The following is a 21,552-nucleotide window of genomic DNA, read 5'->3' as shown; positions in this document are numbered from 1 at the left end:
GAATTCGGGTATTCAGGAAGATTGACGATCAAGGATTGTCCAACGTTATTTTTTGTTTGAAATTTTTTTTTTTCTGTACTTTTTTTCGTTTACTTCAGTACGTATTGTTGACTGATGAAAGTTTCTAAAAGTGACAATACATAAAAATCCAAAAAGTCGAGTAAAATGTGTAGGTATAAAAGAAGTAGTAACAAAAAAAAAAAAAGAAAGAAAAAAAACCATTGCCATTTTGAAGTTTAGATGAAAAAAAAAAAAAAACTGTCATATACCCTGTGATTATATGGATTTACGTTTAAAAGATATTTTTACAAGGCTAGCTAGAAAATAAGCACAGATACATTATGATGTGTCTTGGGTGTGCTTGGCCAAGTTAAGTAACATTGTAAAACAAAGATCTTCTTTTGATAAAATCGATATACACTCTATATAGGATATTTCAACAATCATGAGTTACGATTTTCATGTAACATAAAACGTTTATTTTTATTCAGTATATATAACTATATATATTGACATTTCAAAAGTGTAAAAATATATTTTATATTTTTTAAACTATATTTTTTGTCATTTTAACAAGTGTTTATTTGACTTTAGCTATATACATTTAATTTATTAGTTTAATTAAAATTTATATAAACCTTTTTTTTGTATTTTTTTTAATGATTTATTTATCGTAAAGTGTTATTGTATTATCATAATAAAAACAAAATATTATATTGATGTTATACAATTGACACTCTATTTTATAATTTAATAAAAAATTATTAAATGTTAAATATGAATGGAATGATTTTTGTCTGAAGGGTAAATAAAATAATGGTAATAATATAAAAGTACGCTTGATAAAGAAAAAAAAATAATTGAGAATGAATTTTTATTGATATTCAAGTTGTTTATTAATTGGCAATTAATAAATGTAGCTTCAGTGATATGATACAATAGTCAATTGCCAATTATCATTTTATGAAAAAATTATTCATCTTTTTAATATTCGCAAGTAATTTAAACAAGTATAATTGATTTTAATTTTTTTTTTATTATTTTGTTTTAACGCAGTTTATTATTCAAATAAAAAAAAAAAAAATTTAATATTCAATCTGAAATAACCCTGTAATTTTATTACAAGAAAGTATATGTATATAGATTCGACTGACCTGGTTATTCGGAAATTAATTTAATAGTATAATATCCTCTGGTCAGCTAAAGTTAGAAAAAAAAAAAAAAAATAGAAAAAAAAATTCATATTGAACATTTAATAAGCGAGAGAAATGTTTTTTTTTTTTTAAATTTTTTTATCGATAAATAGGCAATTAAGTAATGGAAAAAAAAATATATATATGAAATGAAAAAAAAGCACTCTCAACGAGATGTATATATTTTTAATTTTTTTTTTTTTTTTTGTCATCAATTGATTTTTTAAATTCAATTTATCTTTATGAATGTCACTCTTAAGTAAAATTGCAATAGACAGGGCAATTCTTGGTGCTTTCTACTCGAAGAAACTTTACTACGAACGTTACACCTTCCATTTAATCTTTTTTTTTTTTTACTCTTCACTTTCATTTATTTCTCACCTTCTTTTTTTCCTCTTATCTATTACGTCGGTTTGAGTTTTTAAACTTTGAAAATGGAAAGAAAATGTTGGCATCAAGAAAAAATATATAAAAAAAAAAAAAATTACTGGTTTTTACGATGGTAATAAATGATAACAACAATGAATGAGTTTAATGTTCAAACTTAAATTTCTTAAAAACTTAATTTTTGAATATAATATTTAACGATAGGTCATTAGTGCATCGATAATTTTGAAAATTTATTATTATAAAAGCAGTAAATATATAATGGTTCAATAATTTTCATTCATTGAAAAGTTTTGCTAAAATGTCTGATCCAAACATTCTTAATCTACTAAAGTGCATATATAAAATTAAAATATATAATATAAAAAACAATAATTGGTAAATTATTTTGAAAATTTTTAGTGTCTGTGTCTGTGTGTATATGAATTTGAAAGCTTTTATTGTGGATATTTTAATGGTTTTGAAAATCAAGTGGAGAAATAGTAGAACAAAAGTCTTTTGCTTGATATTTCAATGACTTCAACGTTTATGTTTGGTATATAGTGTGTATATAGATGGTAGTAGTAGTAGTTTCAGTGCTTTGGATTATACTTGCTATGACGAACGACCGGTGGTCCCCTTGTGACCTGTTTGTGAAGTTTATCGCCGCCCCTTTCGTGTTCGACGTCGCTTGATAGCAAAAAAATAAAATAAAATGAAATAAAAAAATCATATATATATATAAAAAGAGAACTAGTCAACCCCTAGTGTCCTCATCCCTGTCTTTTCATCTTATATGATCTGTTATACAGTTTGGTACTTCAATATTTTCTGGATGCTTCAATATACTTGCTGCTCTTGTCGCTTTTATTCTTCACAACTTTTATGATTTATTTTGTCATAATTTTATATATTTAACACCCGTTGATTCTGGTCAAACAAAATAAAAAAAAAATAAAAAAAAACCGACAGTATTATCATTAATTTAAAATAATTTCATACATATATAAAAACTGATTTAATTTTTTTAGTTTTTTACTTTTATTTTTTCAACTTTTAATAAGACATTCTTGAAATACTTACGGTTTTTTTTTTTTTTTTTTTTTTATATAAATAATGTATATTCACTAAAGTTTGCTCATTCTACATTCTCAAAATGAAAGAAAAAAAAAATAAAGTAAATTAAAAAATAATAAAATTACTATTATCATGATCCAGGATTTTTTTTTTTAAAAACAAATACAAACCCAAAAATAAAACTTTTTTCCACAACTACGACTTTTTTATTCCATCTTGTTGGTATTTTTTTTTTATTTTTTATTATTATTTATTTTATTCTTTATTCGTGCACAAGTCTAAAGTTGTTTGAAAATGTCAAGTGGTCGATTTGCTGCATCTAGAAAAAATAATAATAAAACTTATACCACAGAAAGAAAAAGACATTGAATGTTTCAAGTTTTTTAAAAATTTTTTTTTTTTTTTAGTTTTAAAAACTATATCGTAAAAAAATTGTCTCAGGTGGTATATAAATGTATACATAGACGGTTATTATCTGGGCGTATTACGTTGAGGAATAAGAAAATGAAGGAGATATTGTGCAAATGGTTTATAGTTATAATATAGTAGTAGTAAAAGAAGAAAAAGAAGAAGAAGAGTCATTGGAGATGATGTATGTATATATATACACACTCACAAGAGTATAGGGGATGTATAAGTGGTGGTTTAGTTGTATTATAAGTACTTGGTGCGTGTCTGGAAAGGCTTGTTTCTGATCTATCAAAGATACTGTATACAAGTTTGTGCAAATCCTTGATACAATAGTATATCATATGTATATATATATATAACTTAATCCGATAGTAAGAATAGACTTTAGATATATAGACAATAATCTAACTGAAGTTGGCGTAGCTTGATGATTCTCTGTTGATGAGGATATTGAATTGAGATACAACCTTGTCTTCAAAATATATATATAACAATTTACTTGATATTATTCTCACTAACAATTAGCTCAGAAACAGTGTTCTTATATCACTTTACATATAATCATTATCATCATTGAAAATTATTATAAAATTATTAATACAATTTAATGCTTGGTTGCAGCATATATGTTTATTGATTTGTCTTTACATGCCAAAATAATCTTGCCAAGAAAATGTCTTGGCAAATAGTATATAGTAGACATATTCCAACCATGTAATCCATTTTTATCATCATCTGCAGTGTACAAGAAAAAAAAAAAAACAATAAAAGAAAGACAATGAGTTGTATATATATAAATATAGAATTTAACTTGGAATGTGTCAAGTTTATGCTTTTGCTTCTTCTTCTTCTTCTTCTCAATCTCTTGACAGAATAATTTTTCATCTAAACTAAAGCACAAAATAGAATGTGGCGATACATAAAATCGAATCCTGCTTGCACTTGTGATTTTGAAGTGGCTGACAAGTCGAGTCCTTGCATTACCATAGTCCTGACTAAGCTCAAAAATATATATACACTATATAGCTTTTTTTTTTTGTTTTTTATTTTTATATTTCTATCTTTATCATCTTTCCCTATTCTCTATACCTCTTAGAGGCACTTGGATGAGCTTTTGCTGTATATATAATGCGATACGATGAAATGCTGAGGACAGCTGTTGATGTTTTTTGCATGATAGAATAAAGTAGGGTGAAAAATATTTTATATTTATGTTTTTTTACTTGTTGTTGGATATTTAAGAAAAGTTCTAAATATCAAGATTATTAATTGAATTGTATTATTGATTATCTTTGTATATTTATTTAAACATATTCATCATTTTACTAGTTAGTTAGTTGAGGATATATATATATTTTTTATATATATTTAATTTTATAACTTAAAATATACATACAGTGTTTTATTGACACCAACATGTCCTTATATTGGCAGCCATTAGGGCCATGACAAGGTTTGGTTAGATCGTTCGCACCAGCTGGTACTTCAACTCAGGATGATTAACGAACTTTGTGGTGAAATGCATAATACAAGGTAGAATGGCTTTTACTGAATAGTACATGTGAGTGTGTTGTTGTGTTATATTACAAGTAAATATGTATATATTATCATATAGCACTTTATAAAATGCATTATACTATACGCTATAAGTATATGGCATATAAAAAGGTGTAAAGTCAAAAATCATGCTAGCTTCTATTATTATTGTTGTTCTTATTATAAAATTACCAATATATACATAAATATCTATATGACATGGTAAAAAAAAAAAAAATGAAAATCATATATAATCAATAATCTCAACGTCAGAAACTGTCGATACTTTGGTTTCGCCTTTCAAAATATATATAAAGTTTTCATTTGATAGGGATGTGAGACTTGGACAAATCAAGTTTTCAAGTTTTTTATTGTCATTGTTGTTGTGAGTCAATATATATTTTTAGTCAAAGGGTTATTTTTAAAATTTATAATTATTAAATGCATTGATAATTTAATGTGCGTCATATGTGAGCAAATGACTGATGATTAATGAACAATATGCACAGTAGTTTTATTCAAAAATACTATATATATTTTTTGTTTTATTATCAAATAAAGTTTATTGCCTTTTTTAAGGTTAACAAGCTCGACTGTATATCACTACAATAGTCTTTTTTGTTTTACTTTATATATACATTTTTATTATTTTCATTTTATATTAACTCTCTAAATTGTAAATATAAAATATACAAGTAATACTGAGTTGGTTTTTAAGTCAAAATGTAGTTTCAATTAAAACGTACGTGCTGGGTTGAAAGTAGAGTTTATGGCTATACTCTTGGACGACATTACCTGCTGTTGTTATATTCTGAAAGTTTAATGGAATTTACATTTTCTTGAAAATTTAAAGCTTTAAGAAAGTGATGGTGATTGTGTGTGATTCTTGTGATTGTATTTCTTGACTTTATCATTTATATATTTGTTTAGGTTTTCTTTGTATTTATTTATTTTTTATCTTTATTTTGTTTACACAATTTTGTAGACAATGAATTTAATATAAAAAAAAAAAAGTATATTTTACAACAAATGTAAATTAAGTTTTATGTATATTATTTTCTTTGAAAAGATCTACTTCAACAAAATTTACTGACAGCTAAAAGTAGAAAAATAATAGTGACGATGGAATTAAGAAAAAGTTAGTGGTTGTTTCAGTGTTGCTCATGAAACTAAGCATATATAAAAAGTTAAAACTTTTTTTTTTAAGGTCATTTTAATCTTATCATCGTAAAACTATATATACATATATGTCAGGGTGTGTGTTTTATGTCTGTGAAAATTTTTTTAAAAGCTCCCTAAAAAATGAGAATAGCTTTAGGATATATATATACATAAAAAATAAAATAAAAATTATCATTTTTTATGGATATCTCGTTTTTCTAATTTATCATAAATTGACCCAATACAGTATCAATAGGTCATCTATGTAATTCATTTATAATTACTTTATATATAGAATAAAAAATAGAAAAATTTAACTTGAATATCTTGAAAAAAAAAAAAATAATTTGAATTCTTTAAAACAAACATTACTTCTTCTTGACATCACATCATCATTATTTTCTTTTTTTTCAATGAAATTTTTCTTTACTTTCCCATTTTTATAAAACAAAAAAAAAAATATCAAACTATCACGTTTTCCAATTTCAATTTCCCAGCAACGGGGAATGGTAATGCTTTTATTATTAACACATCATTAACTGTGACTAGTAGTTGTATGTATATTTTGTCTCTTTCTTTTGTGTTAAATTTAGACTGAATAACTTCCGGTGTTTAAAAAATAAAAATGAAATAAAATTCTTTTATATATATATATTATAATGGTAATGGATAAATTGAAAATTTATATTAAATTTAATCAAAATTTAGTGATCTTTCTGCATGAGTTGATGTTAAATATTTTTTTGTTTCTTTCTTAAAAATTTTATTTTGTTAATCTCGATTATATTTTCTTAAAAGGTAAAAGATGAGTTGAAAAAAAAAAAAAAAAAAAAAAGAATGTATTTAGCCTAACGAGACGTTAATCGATGATTTAGTGTGACTGGGCTCAATCGTGCGTTGGAGATAGGCCAGAACTTCATCTTCTTCTTATCAGTTAACATGAAAAGGGATGCGAAATATTCTTAGCAACGTCATCTGGCCAACTCTTACCCTTACTCTTTTTCAAACCCCTTTTACCAAACTAAATGTATGTGTGTATTTTGCCTTGACTAGTTTTTTTTTTTTTTTAATTTTTTTTCATCCACTTGCTCCTGCCAGTTCACCAGGTTCTCATTATCTACTCTTAAGAGGTAACATGCAGCTTCAATCTGTATACTAATGAGGGTTTTCACTCATCGTTCAGGCAAAAAAAAAGGGTCTTCCATATATACATATATATACTAGGGTGTTCCTCCTCGTGCATTTTTATTTATGATTTTTATTTTAACCCTCATTGTTTCTGTCGTAAAATATTGCTAGAATACTTTTTAACTAATAAAAAATAAAATAAAAAAAAAAAAAAGAAATTTATATGATGAAAAGCAAAGAAAGAAAGAAAGGATATATCAAGTCGTTGCGAACAAATAAAACAACTTTAAAGTAAATGAGTTCATCGGGTCATTCATTCATATATATACAGTTTTGTAAAAGTTATTATAAGTGATACTCTACTTTTGGCGTTTTATTTATTTTTTTTTTTAACAATATACTTTTTGGTTTTTTTTTTTTCATTATTATTATTCAAGTATATGTATTTATCTCGTCTTTATTTTTTCTCAGATCGTAAAAATATCTCGTGATATTATTATTCTATAAAATAAAAATGAAAAAAATGTATATATGTTCACACCGTATCAGCTATGTACAGAGAGAGGGTGCATTTTTGAGACGTAATTTTGCTAGAGTAGACATTTTTACAGTCGATTTTATGGCTAAATGGATATACACACTCAAGTAAGGTTAAAGAAAGAAATTTCTTGTTACCGATATACCTCGTACCAATTTTTGTGCGAATCTCTATTGTTTTTTTTTTTTTGTTTATTCATATTTGAAGCAGGTGTCTGCTTGGTTCTTGCTGATTAAGCATGTTTTACAAATTTTTTTTTCTTATTTTTATTATGTAATATTTGTTAATATTCATTTTTGTATGAAAAAAAATTTCTTTTTAAATTTATTCTCAGTTTTATATTTTAATGTTGATTATTTTTTATTTTTTTTTTTTCTTGTGCTTTATGGATATTGTCACGTTGCAACATTATAGGCATAAGAAAAAAAAAATCTGTAAAGAGAAAAAAGGCACTTTGACAATTATAATGTAAAGTACCATTTCAAGGGTAGTATTTTTTTTGTGTTTATGTTTTGTATATTTCAAAGTTAAAAACAGAAAAAAAAAAAAAAACGAAAAATAACAATCAAAAAGAAAACATTTCAAAAATTTTTGATGAATGCATGAATGATGGTAAATGGGATGTACTTTGATGTTGCAATGAGCTTTATTGTAACATGTAATATGTCTTTGTCAAAACTTGCACTTGTTGTATATGTATTGTGTTAATATATATATATATAAACACACTCTGATAAAATAGAGAAAGTATAGAGAGGATTTTAAAGTGATGAGAGTAATGTCAGTTAGGAAAATTTGAAAAGACAATGTTGTCACCTGCCAAAGTAAAAACTATACTGCTTGCGTCTTTGTATTTTCTTTTAAATAGTTTTCGAAGTATTTTCCCTGATATAAGTCCACTCAAACTTTTATTATAATATTAGTTTGTATTTTTTTTTTTATCTAAACATATTTGTTGCAGCTTGAAAACACACGCATATATAATACTTTTGTTTATGTGGTATTTCATACAAGACTCTTTAATACTGACGAGAGTCTTTCAACAATGAAATTTCAAATTTTTTTTCATAGTCCAAACACGTTCTACTATTGATACATAATTCCAATAGCATCGACTAATAAAAAAAAAAAAAACACTGCTTTTTTTTTTTATCCTCTTCAAAGTGAATACCTGAAAACAATATTTCCATGTATTGATTATTATTTTTTTATTTTTTTCCTGTATGGATATATGAATAATTTTTTTTAACTTTTTTCATGACAATGCACATTGATAGTGTCTTTGTGATACAACAATGTCTGCTTGGTTCAAAGTGTCTAGTTTATGATACTCTAAAAATTTAATAATTTAAATTTAAATTATATTATTTTTTAAGTCAATTTAATATTTGAAATATTTTTGTAAAATTTAGTAAACTAGTTAATTTGTTTTTTATACTAAAAATATTAATTTAATTTTTTTTTTTTTATTTATTGTTGCAGAAATTTTTAAAAGACGGACTACAGAATTAATCACGAATCAGGAATTTTCATCGTCAACTTCAGTAAAAAGTGAGTTTTTTTTTTTATCTATTTTTTTTTTATTTTCAGATTATCAAACTTATTTTGCATCGTTTAAAGTATTTTTCATTTGATTAAGCTTTATTAAAACCCATTTATTAAAAACATTATAAATATAAATTTTTTAATTAATTAAATAACAATTAATTATTTAAAAAAAGGGTAGTTAATTTAAAGTATTAAAATTATTTTCCATATTTTTTATTTTTTTTATTTTTATATATAAAAAAGGTATTTAATATGCAAAAAATTATTACAATACGTAATAGCTATACTTGAAATAATAAATGAAATAACATATGCGGATGTTGTTTAATAATTTTTATTTGTCTGAGGTAATATGTCGAAACTTCATTCTCGTATGTCACTTGAATAAGGAAAAAAAAATAAATAAAAATAAACTGATATACGAATATATATATGCATGAATGTAATCGGATGCTCTTATGTTACAAAAAACGTCGTTTTTATTTTTATTTTTTTGTATTTTTTGTTGTGTATCTTGGTTACAAGTTGATGGTTGTATTTTTCACCTGGCAATGTTCCAGTTGAGCTCCTTATATCATTGAACATATATATATACCAGTTTTCTTGGTTTCTTGTTCTTATGACTATTTCTGTTTGGGGGTTGTTGAAGACATTTGAAAGCTCTCTTATTTTCTTCCTTTATATTCTTTCCTTCATTCGTATTTATATATCTCTTTCTCTTTCTGTTCATTCTGCCATTCATTTCAACCTCATACCTTGAGCTTACTTTGGCACAACACAGATCGTATTTTTTGCTTTCTATCTCAGAATATACTTCTCAATACAAATGTCCTCTTTACAAGAAAAAAAAAAATTTTTTTATATATTTATAATAAATAAATAAATAAAAAAAACTAAAACTATCATGGCCTCGATATTATTATTTTTTTTTTTTCGTCTTTACGATCGATAGTAACATTTACTTTTTTTTTTTTTTTCATCTAATTAAACATTGAAAGAAATAAAAACAAGTAAATTAAATATAAATTATTTAAATCATTTAAAATTAACTTTTTGACGATGATTAGTATTATAGAATGATAAATTTTACTAACCATCAGAAAACAGAGTATAGAAAGTCGAGAAATTTCATCAAAGTCTTCAAAGTGTTTGATGGCAAGTAGAAAGAGAAGGACCAAAAGGGATTTAGATAGTAACTTGGGTGGTGGGAACAAGTAGAATTCAGTAAACCTCATACCTTTTTCACCACGACAACTTGAGAGTCTTGTATCTCTGGAGGATGAGTGGAGTTTTTTTTCCCTCTAAAATTCACTTCCTTCTGTGTTATATGCTTTCCTGAATACATAAGGTGGTCTTGAAACTCGAAACAGAGATGCATAAAGTGAATCGAGAGCAAGCTACTTGTCTTTTTTTTTCTTTTCTTTTTACCACTAGGTGTATAATACAGATGTACACTGTCTACACTGTAGTCCTCTTAAAAATTGAAAGATTAAAAAAAAAAAAAAAATCACAGAGCTTTTCGATTTTATACATAGAACTATTAGGGGTTGTTATTTGAAAAAAAAAAAAAAGTTATTAGAGCTTTATTTTATAATTCAAAATGAATAATAATATTTAATATTTTTATTATTATATATACATTAAATTAATAATTTAAATAATATAGTATTTAAATTTGTCTTTCTAATTCAATAATTATAGAGAATAAATTAAATTATGAAATAATATTCTAAACTCATTGATTCAATATAAATTAAAATGTAAAAAAATATACTATAAAGTAGCCTCAAAGTATTCAATAATTAATTTATAATTAATAGATTTATGAATTAACATTATATATAAAAAAAAAAAAAAAAGATTTAAAAAGTATTTATCAATGGTTATTCAGTCGGTATACAATAAAAAGTATTAACTCGTTATCCTCATTGAAATTGTCAAGTTAAAATAAGCTTTTCAATTCGCCATAATTTGTCAAACCTTTCATAGACTTGTTTCAACGTTATTATCCATGAACAAAACTATGCAATGAATCATTTATCTCTGTAAAGTTAGTTATTTTTTTTTTTTTTTTTTTCCAGGAAAATCTAAAAATAAAAAAAAAAAATAAAATTGTATATCAGGGTGGGTTTATGAGTTATCGAATATTAGTAACCCCTGTATTGAATCGAAGTATGCAAGCTAGGGGATATATCAATTTCGTTATATAGTTTGGTAAAGCATGTGTGTGTGTATATTAATATCTATATATTTATATATGTATGTAAGTTGATTTTGTTAATGTCTGGGTGCATTGTGTGTAGTCATGTATTCAGGATACATAGATCTATAGATATATATATATAGACATTGTGTACATGCCTATATAGAGATATGTTCAGGCCGGTGATTATGGATTACCTAGACCTGGTGGATGTGGCAGTCAGCGGCAGAGATAACTCGTGTGTTTAACTCTCTCTCTCTCTTTATTTCTCTTTCCATCTCTCTTGAATTATAATGTGCGATGATAGTTTATATGTTGGTATTGAATCTGTGTTTATGTATATATATAGATCCGGAATTTACAAATACCATCATGCTGTAACCAACATTACCAATGTCATCGTTGTTGGTGGCATGAGTGCTCTCTCTCTCTCTTTGTTCTATGACTGCAACACAATTTCGGGGGGTCGGTTAGAATAGTAGCCATTTGATAAACACAAAACGAGGACAGAAATTTCAACTAAACTATTTCTCATTGCCATTGAAATTCTTTAACAACTAAAATTTAATACTTTATATTAAAATTTATCGATAACATTATTTTAATAGTTTTATTTATCGTTAATACATTATTTTCATTTTTGTTTTTTTTTTGTTATAAAAAATTTTAATCCTTCGTAAAATGCAAATTAAAACAATTAAAAAATTATTAATAAAGAAAAATCAATTGGTGATTTGATGTTTGGTTGAATGTTGATATATTTTGATGATACTAATAAATTATAAATAGGGTAATGAATGAATATGTAAACAAATATTGGATAGATGAATTATTTGTGAATTTCGTGACCATTCAGTGAGATCATATATAAAATAAAAAAATAAAATGAGTCGCGTGTCATGAATTATATTTTAAATTGTTGATATTTCGTTGCACAAAAAAAAGTGATATACTCTATTCATTGTATCAATTGTAAATATAAATTTCATTGATTTGGTAGCGTTGATATTAAATGTTCATTGATTAGCTATAGGGTTTTTTATTTTTAAAATAACTATTGGTGCTATTGGTAGTTGGTTTATTCATTGGTAAATTTTATTTACTGCTTGGTTATATTGATTTTACAGTCAAATTTTTAAAATACAATTCAATGCATGTTAAATTCATAATTTAATTAAATTTGAATACTCATTGAAAGCTGTGTAAAATTTTGTACAAAGTCTATTTCAATATTTAAAAAAAAATACCTTTTTTTTTTGTTATTATTATTTTTTTTTTTTATTGTAAAATTTTTCTTTCTTTTTATATCGAAATTGAAAATCCCTCAGGCAAATTTTCGATCGTATGTATACGTGTATTTTCAATGATATATATATTTTTTTTTCTTTTCATATTGGTTTATTTTATTTTGTGTTCTGTAAGGTTTTTTTTTTTTTATTTTCTATTTTCGTTTTTATTATATAACGAGGTAATAATTGGTTTTATTAATTTCTTATTCAATTACATTTCAATGAAAAGGCATAACGAGCTATATCAAGAGCATTTTAATCCGTTAAATAATTCAATGAGAACTTTTTTTTAGACACCACCACCACCACCTTCGACCCTTTATATTTTTGTTTTTTGCTGTTTTATTTTTTGCTAAAGTCAAAGTACTATTTCCTGGCACAATTCCACAAAAAATCATCTTTTTTTTTTTCTCGTTGACCAGCAAGAAAAAGGGATAAAGATCTCAGGCTGAACATCATGTATCGACTTCTCACGTCATCTCCATGATCTTCAAAAAACATATCGGAATTTTTTTTTTTTTTTTTCTTTTTTACGACTTTTTGCCTCCTTCATCTTCTCTAACCTCATATACTTTTTCATATTTTTTTCATATTTATTTTCTCTCTTATTTTTTATTATTATTATACTTTTTTTTTTTCATCCTTTCATTTTGTACAACCTTTTTGCTGGCGCCGCCAACAACTATATACCGGGAAAACCGTCTAGGTTGCGAATTAATCGGGTGAACGGCACGTCAACGACAGAAGAACGCAAGAAAGTTGCCCAGAACACGAAAAATCTTACAGCATCTTTTATAACGTTTTTATTATTATTATTATTTTTTATCAGCATTGAAAAAAAATAAAATAAAATAAGGAAGGGATAGATTTGCAAGATGGTTTTGTCGGGTTGAATTGAAAAACGCTAGTAGAATATACATTGTCAAGATCTATATCCTATCATTTTTGAATACATCCTACATATTTTATTTAAAAGATTTATATATAAATAAAATAAACAAATATATATACAAATACTCACAAAGTTTGACAGTTGAATAACTAATTTTCCTACAAATATATATATATCTGATTTGAATGCAACTTTTATGACATTAAAAATAGTTTAGCTAGTTATTTAGTTTGTTGGAATAAAATGAAAAAATAAATAAATAAATATATTAATAATATTTTGATATGTATTCCAAAAGTTTGAGAATATTTAGAACGTCAAAAATATAAATTATCTTCAAGCTTTACACTGTGTTGGAATATTTATTTTTTATTTATTTTTTTTTTTTATAAGACAGTGTAATTTATTCAGCTGATTGAGGTAGCCAGTGAATGAACGGTCTACTTGATTCATATATAGCTTATGTTAACTGAAGTTTTTCCATCATTTCAATGTAGAAGATCTTGTATCAAATACCATCTCATTACCTATCCTGTCATCTTGACTATATTGATAACATCTACTTATTCATTTTTATTATTGTTAATAAATTATTATTAATAATAATGTTAGCTTGCAATTATGTCAGCATATATATTTAATAAATTTTAATTAGATGTATATATGAACTAAAAATATCCGCATTGATGATATTGATACTATGAAAAAATATATTCATACAGTTAATTTTATTCAAAATTATTTTTTCTTCTTAAATTTAAAAATTATATTCGATGCATAGTGTAGATGACAGGTGTTGGAGAAGTTAAATCTAATTACACTTGCAACGCGTACTAGAAATTGATGAGGCACAACGTGTATTTTTGGTATCGTGTAAAATGAAGTTGGATGATAATTCACACATGATGCACACTCGTGTTTATGTATTTTTTTTTTTTTTTTTTTCTCAATTTTGCACAAACGTGGGAGGAGATATATAGATTATTTTTCGTGTAATATTATTTTATAACAAATGTGTGTGTATAATTTTTTTTTTTTTTTATTTTTAAATTCATTTATTATAGAAATGTTAAAAATAAAATATTGTGTTAAAATTGAAATAATATTTATCAACAAAATATAAATATAAAGAGTAAATGAAAAACTAAAAAAAAAAAGTAATACTTTAGTTTTGGAAAGGTGAAATTGAGCTGGGGTATATATTCTCTGTCATTTCATGGAAAATCCAATGTTCTTCCGCTTAACTCGGCATATCAGTGTTGGTACACGAATTATACGGTTGTCGGTCGCAGTACCAACCAGCAAGTTGTCGCTGGAATACCAAAAGTGGAATGGTCGCTACGATCGTAAAAATAAAAAACCTGGAATAAAAACAATCAGTTGAATATAACGAAAAAAAAAAAAAAAAAAACTACCACTAGCTTTTTGTAGAAAGTAACTGTTGTAATGTCGTTTAATAAATGGCGAAATCGAGCATGGTCAGTGGCTACTGCCCGAAATAATTGAACTCTTTTACTCAGGCTCGTTTCAACTTTTATATAGGAAAAAAAAATAGCAAAAAAAATTCGCGTACAAGGATAAAACAAAAAAATATAATATAAAAATTTTTTTTTTTTTTTTTACAAGAAAAATAACTTGACTAAAGATTGAATTGGCATTGTGCTGAAATCTGCGATAAAGTGTTTCTACTGGATTTACGAAAATGTAGTATAGACAGCGAAAGTTTGGTTATATAGAGTTGGTGCAAGAGCCAGTCATGGTAGACGTGAAATCGGATTACTCGGTCTGTGGTTTATTCTAGAGGCTTTGCTATACGCTCATTTTTTTTTTTTCTTTCCATCTTTTTGATTATTATTTCTTTTTTTTTTTCTTATTTTTCATTTACTTCTTCCTGTTTGTTTTTTCTTTCTGTATATATCTTCAATTCTCTGTCTTTGTTGCTATTTTTCATTTTGAGCATCTCTTTTGGACTTCCGGTTAGTACTTGAGATATTTTGATGAAAGGGATTCCACCTGGTTGCAGCAGTGTGGCTTTATATACACATAAACCTTTGATACTATTGTTGAACAAGGAAAATACACATTTTCAATGTGCAGCTGATTTAAAATATTATTTTTTGTTGTTTAATGAAAACCAAGATTGATTTCTTTGTGACAAAAAAAATGAAATATCTATGTGAATATACATATAGATATTTCATATTATTTTATATAGAAATTATTTTATTTAAATATAAAATATTTTACATAAAATATAAACAAAGTGTTTTATAAAAATTGCGCGTGTCCACGTATTTTTTCACCATGAACCAAAAAAAATTAAAATAAAAGGGTAGAAAAAAGTAATATCAACAATAAAAAAGAGTGCATGGAAAAAAGATAAAAAAAAAAAAAATTATATATATATAAATTAAAAAGAATGTCTACAGTTTTTTGTGTGTCTTTTATATTTTTAATTTTTCAAGGCAACTCAATTTTTTTTCTTCTCATCATTTTACATACAATTTTTTTTTTTTTTTTCCACTCGAGACATTTACATTTAATTGTAATAACAAAGTTTTAATGTAAATACACCTTGTGTTGGTTGTGTCACATTTTACCATGGCATGCGGACACATGCATTATTGCAATTCACAGAAAGATAGAAAGATAGAAAGAGAAAGACAGGAGTGAACTTTGAAAACTCTCAGTACGCATACATATGTAATAATAATAATAATAATAATATTTATACATAGAAAGTATCTATATATACATGTGAATATTCCCAAACTATACCAAGCAGATCACCCTTGGTATATCCAAGTCAACTTGCACGTTTCGGTCATTACATCAATTACCTAGTCTCCTACTTTAGTTCATCGTATATGCATACATATACAATAATTATCAACTACATACCCAAAACTAATTGCCCAAAGTATATATATTTATTTATATATATATATAGGTTGTATCTGTGTGATCTTCATTCAGATCATCCATGCTTCAACAATTTAAGTATTTTCAAGTGACCCAATGTGTATACCCAACGAAAACTTATTTTCAAACTAGAAACTAGCTTCTAAACTTAAAACTGTCGAAAATTCAAAAACTTTCTGACCACTTTGGGAATATATGTATATCTTTAACTTGATGAAACATCATCAAGTTTTATCCAAAACAAATGAATTTATTTACAAGTATAAGATACTTGAGATATACATAGTATACAATTGTTATTATATAAATTGAAGTTTACGATATTGATCCTACCTTTGACATACTGACAATCATACCATTGTTTTATCATCAAATAAATTTTGCCTTCAAGCAAACTTTTCAATTGTATATGTATACATATTGAAGCATCATATTTTAACATAAATGAAATTTTTAAAAATATTTTTTCTCTTTATAATATTTTACATATGATGATTTTCCATGTAAATTTTTAAAATTTCTTGTCAAATATTAAAAAAAAAAAAAATAAAATGAATATTTTTTTCTTGTCTATATAGATGAGTTGATTCTTATCACTATAGTCTACATAAATTTTCTATATATATGTTGTTGTGAGCTTGGAAAAAGCTTTAGGGTTTATGCATTTTTTGTTAGGAAAAAAATATATATATATACACACTCTACATGTTTCACATTAGTAGGATGCTTGAGGCGTACTATATAATGGGTTGGCTAAGCCATCCAACTAGGATTTTACTGGTTTACAGGCAGATTTATAAAATATAGAGAAATATCCGGTTACACATGTAATACATGTTTATCCTTAATTGGTCAAAATCCCTAATTGTATAATAATTTTCATATTAATTTCTATAAACAAAAATAAAATACATAGTTATTATATTTTTTAAAACTAACTGCTAGAGCTTTTATAAAATACATTAATGTTATTAAAAAAATTAAGTTAATCTTTATAAATGAATATTCATATTTTAATTTATGAAATATTTTTTATCGTAAATTTATTGTATTGTATAGTTAAAAAATTAATTTACTAAATAAATTTCTTTTAATCTTTAAAGGGTTCTAAATTTTTTTAGACTCTTAAAATCAGTCCTTGATTACGAGCCAAAGTATTTTTGTCCCTTTTTTTTCATTCAAATCATTAAGATACTGAAGCTCATTTAAAATGGATATTATTAGGTACAATAAAAGCAGAAGTTAATCACAAGGAATGATATAAAAAAAATAAATAAAAAAAGCATTTTGATTTAATAATAAAAAAAAAAGAGAGAATGGTGATGAGCACGGATGTTTCAGAAAGGGTTGATGGCTGGATGAGACATTTGGGGGTATATTAATCCGTAATGGCAAAACGATTAGTCAGGGTTGCTAGTCAGAGATCATTCTTTCTCTCTTTTTCTCGTAGTTGTTTCAATGTTTATTTGAGTGAGAGTATAGGACGCTACCACTACGTGGCGCTGACAGTCGCACGCGGGACCTGCAAGTGATTAATAATCATCGCCGTTTTCAACACCGGTATCGGTCGTCTTCCGGTTTCCGGTTACTATGCGCTTAAACTTTCATCTCTCTCTCTCTCTCTCAATTTCTCTCTGTTCTCTTGTATATACCATCATATCCTGGCAATTTTTTTTTTCTTTGTGATATTATCACTACTAAATCATAATTTTTTATTAAATAAAAACCACAATTAAATTCCATTTACCATCATGATGATATTATCAGTATGAGAATAAATTAAAAAATTATTAAAAACGTAAATTGTTTTTTTTTTTTTTGGAAAAATAAATTTTAAGGGATAAAATACTGAGCAGGTAAAAGGTTTATAGTACGTGAACAAAGTAGTAAGTTGGTATTTTAGAGGCGTTACTGATTGTCGTGTGGGTCGAGAGGTTTCCCATCTACTAAAATCCTCCCCCGATTTGCTTTAGATGGGTGGTGGTGGTGGAGGTTACTGCGATGATAGTGAGAGTATGAGAATGAAGGCTGGTTTGGCTGGATGAGTTACGAAGGGATGAATTATTTGGTGTCTCTTGCACTCTGCACCCCCGACACTGATGCTACCCACTGAGAGCCGTTGTCTGTTGACAATGTCATCCATAATGTTTGTCCGGTTTGCGTCACACATGCCTCTTTTTTTTTTTTTTTTGTTCATCAACAATTTCATCCATTCTATATATGTATAGTTTTTTTTTTTTATTTTCGGAACAAACAATTAAATTACAAATAAAAAAAAAAATAAAAAGCTTTGATAATAGATTGTATGAAAATAATTTCATTTTTCATGTCAACTTTGAGCTGACATGACAAAACAGGAAAATAAAAAAATAATCTAACCGACTATAAATATATTTCTATTATTATTTTATTTATATATAATAGATTGAACGATTGGCTATATTATTGATTCAATTTATATACCTATATCGATAAATATAAATTTTCTTTGAGAATAAAAAAAAAAATTTACATAAAGATAATTTTTAAATTCCAAAATTTTCAAACGATTCAAATTGAAACCCTCGGAATTTCCCAATGGGTTTGGTGGCGGCTGCACAAATTAATTGGCTCGTAAATTAGCCGTTGGTATCCACGAATGGGTTTCCCACATTTGGAGTCATGGTGGTATCACTATAGAATGCGACTATGACCCGTCCAACTATCACCCACTTCTCTCTTCTCTTTTTTACCCCTCTCTTATAAACATAAGAATATTGTTGCCTTTGATGTATGAGGTATTTTGGGTTTGTGTCACTGTCCTATTCCTCATTTAATTTTCATTTTAACTCATACCCCTTAAAGCATTACTGGGATAATAGATTACTTCGACACTTGAATAACCTAAAATTATCCAAAATGATCTATGATGCTCAACTAAAATTCCTATATATATGAATATATATTTTTCATATTTAATAAATGCGTGCTTGGTTTAATTATCAATTAAATGTTATTTGGTATATATGTATATCTATGAATTTAACTGGTGATTTTTGGAGGTTTGTTTTATTGTCTTTTGTTTTGTTTGGTGTACATTCTTTTATTCAAGTTTTTAAACAAAGATATATAATGAGTTCGTTAGTTATGTGGATTTACTATATATAGTTCTATTATATGTATATATATTTAACATTTAGAGTTGGTTTGGTGTATAGCAAAGTTTAACAAATAGAAAAGAGTTGAAAAAAGACAGACGAGCTTTTACACGTAAACCAGGAGAATCTCTTGGGGTATCTCGGGTTCTCTGCACCTGTTGCGGTCCCAGAGTGCAACCCAAACTCTCAACTACTCTTTCATCAACTCTTCGTTTTCTTTTTTCTTTTTTTTTTTTATTTTTACTTTTATAGTAAAATAGAAAAAAAAAATAAAAATATCGTCTTCCACTTTGGAGTGGACATTTACTACTTTGTTGATATTGTTTTTTAACTCTTGGTAAATATGGTTTTTGAAAGAGGCTATATACATCCTCGTTAGTACATTATAATTTTTTTTTTTTTTTTAATATTATGTTTATATATTTTACTTGATGAAATACTGCCCTCTATTATTTATCATTCCGTGTCTGTATACATTTAATTTAGATAATATAGTAACGTTTATTTTGTGCATCCAACTGAGTGTTTGATGATGGTAGAAAAAACGAAAAAAAAAAAAAAAAAGGTATTTTGATTTTAATAAAATTTTAGTGGTTTTTTTTATATTTATTTATTTGAATGTGAGGGGTTGGAAAATCTAGATTGGTATATATATAGATGAAGGTTTAAATGAGTGTGTGAGGTAGGAATAGTAGTAGCTAGAAGTAACAGGGAAAATGTTATCAGGCTTCCGCGCAATAACGTCCACACACTGTGTGACCACGGAAGCTTCACGATGAGCTAAATGGCTTATCTGTTTGTCCGATGACTGCGTGGCAGCAGCCTTTCTCATCCCCTTTTCTAAAATGCTATATATATAGTCTTGTTTGCCAATCTCTCTTTGACATTTAACTGCTAGTTGCTCAATGGCAAAAGGGCGTTAATATTTTTATTTTACTCCCTTCTCTACATATACTTGATCACCAACAACGCACCAATAGTCATTAACAATATCAAATTATGATTGGTCTTACAAGAAAGCAGTCAGTTTATATTATAATATCATCACTTTTTATTAACTAACCCCCTGGGTTTTATTTTACCTTTACTTTTTTATATACATTTACTTTTTATGTCAATTTTTTTGCTGATGCAACTTGAATTTTCATTTTTTATATTTTTTTTTTTTTCAACTTGGATTATTAAATGTGAATTGCGAAAAATATTATAGCTGTATTGAACGTTGAGAACAATGCTTTTATGTGGCCTCAATTTTACAGTTTTATAAAAATCAAGTATCAAAAAAATGACGAGGGATATATATACAGAAAGTATGAATTGTTGGAAGATAAAGTGTGAGTATCATTCAACTATTATTCACTACAATGCCATCTAAATTTTTTAAAAGGAAAACGCGTCTCGAGTATAGGATTTTTTCTGCGATTATATAAAATATTAATATAAAAAAAAAAAATAATATATATATTAAAATGTATATATAAAATAGAAAGTTTGAGCATTAATATACAAAAAAAAATATATATATAAAATAAATGGAAAAAAGAGCGATAAAACAAAAGAACAAAAAATTTTTCATTCTAAATATTTGTATATTTATTAAGATATTATTCTAAATATATATATAACATATATATAACATATAAATATATTTAAAATGCGAAATATGCATGATAAAATATTTTTGAACAAAATTTTATATTTTTTTATATCATTTTAATATTTTATAAATATTTTGTATCTTTATATTTATTTATTCTCATTTTGTATTTCTTTCTTGATTCTTTTTTTATTTTATCTGATTATTTTATTTTATTATATTAATTTATTTTTAAATGACATGATAAATATTTTTATTTTTTTCGACATTTATATGACGATAATATATGACAAGAATTTATATTAAATCTAAATATGATTAGAATTTTTGTATATCATTCTATATGCATAAAACAATTTACATACAACAACCATAGATATGTTAAAATCAAAAAAAAAAAAAGAAAAAACTTTTAAACAATTGAAAAATGATGAAAAATTGCAACCCATTGCAAGCATTGGTTGATCGCTTCAATTTTTTTTTATTTTTTTTGAATCTGTCAGGCGTTTCTGGGTATATCTTCTGCAACACCGGTCATTGTCTGGCCATTAGTG

General features: G+C 25.6%; 1 protein-coding gene across 1 annotated transcript in view; it reads left to right on the top strand.

Moving 5' to 3' along the window:
• LOC122856020 (RNA-binding protein Musashi homolog Rbp6-like) overlaps positions 1-21,552 on the top strand; it is an 88,303-nt gene that overhangs the window by 10,186 nt on the left and 56,565 nt on the right. The window contains exon 2 of the mRNA XM_044157786.1: positions 8,893-8,961. The gene's annotated coding sequence lies outside the window, so the exon portion shown is untranslated. The remainder of the gene's footprint in view (positions 1-8,892; positions 8,962-21,552) is intronic.

Source organism: Aphidius gifuensis, linkage group LG1 (assembly GCF_014905175.1).
Source record: "Aphidius gifuensis isolate YNYX2018 linkage group LG1, ASM1490517v1, whole genome shotgun sequence".
Classification (NCBI taxonomy): Eukaryota; Metazoa; Arthropoda; class Insecta; order Hymenoptera; family Braconidae; genus Aphidius; species Aphidius gifuensis.
This window is presented reverse-complemented; position numbering and strand designations above follow the sequence as displayed.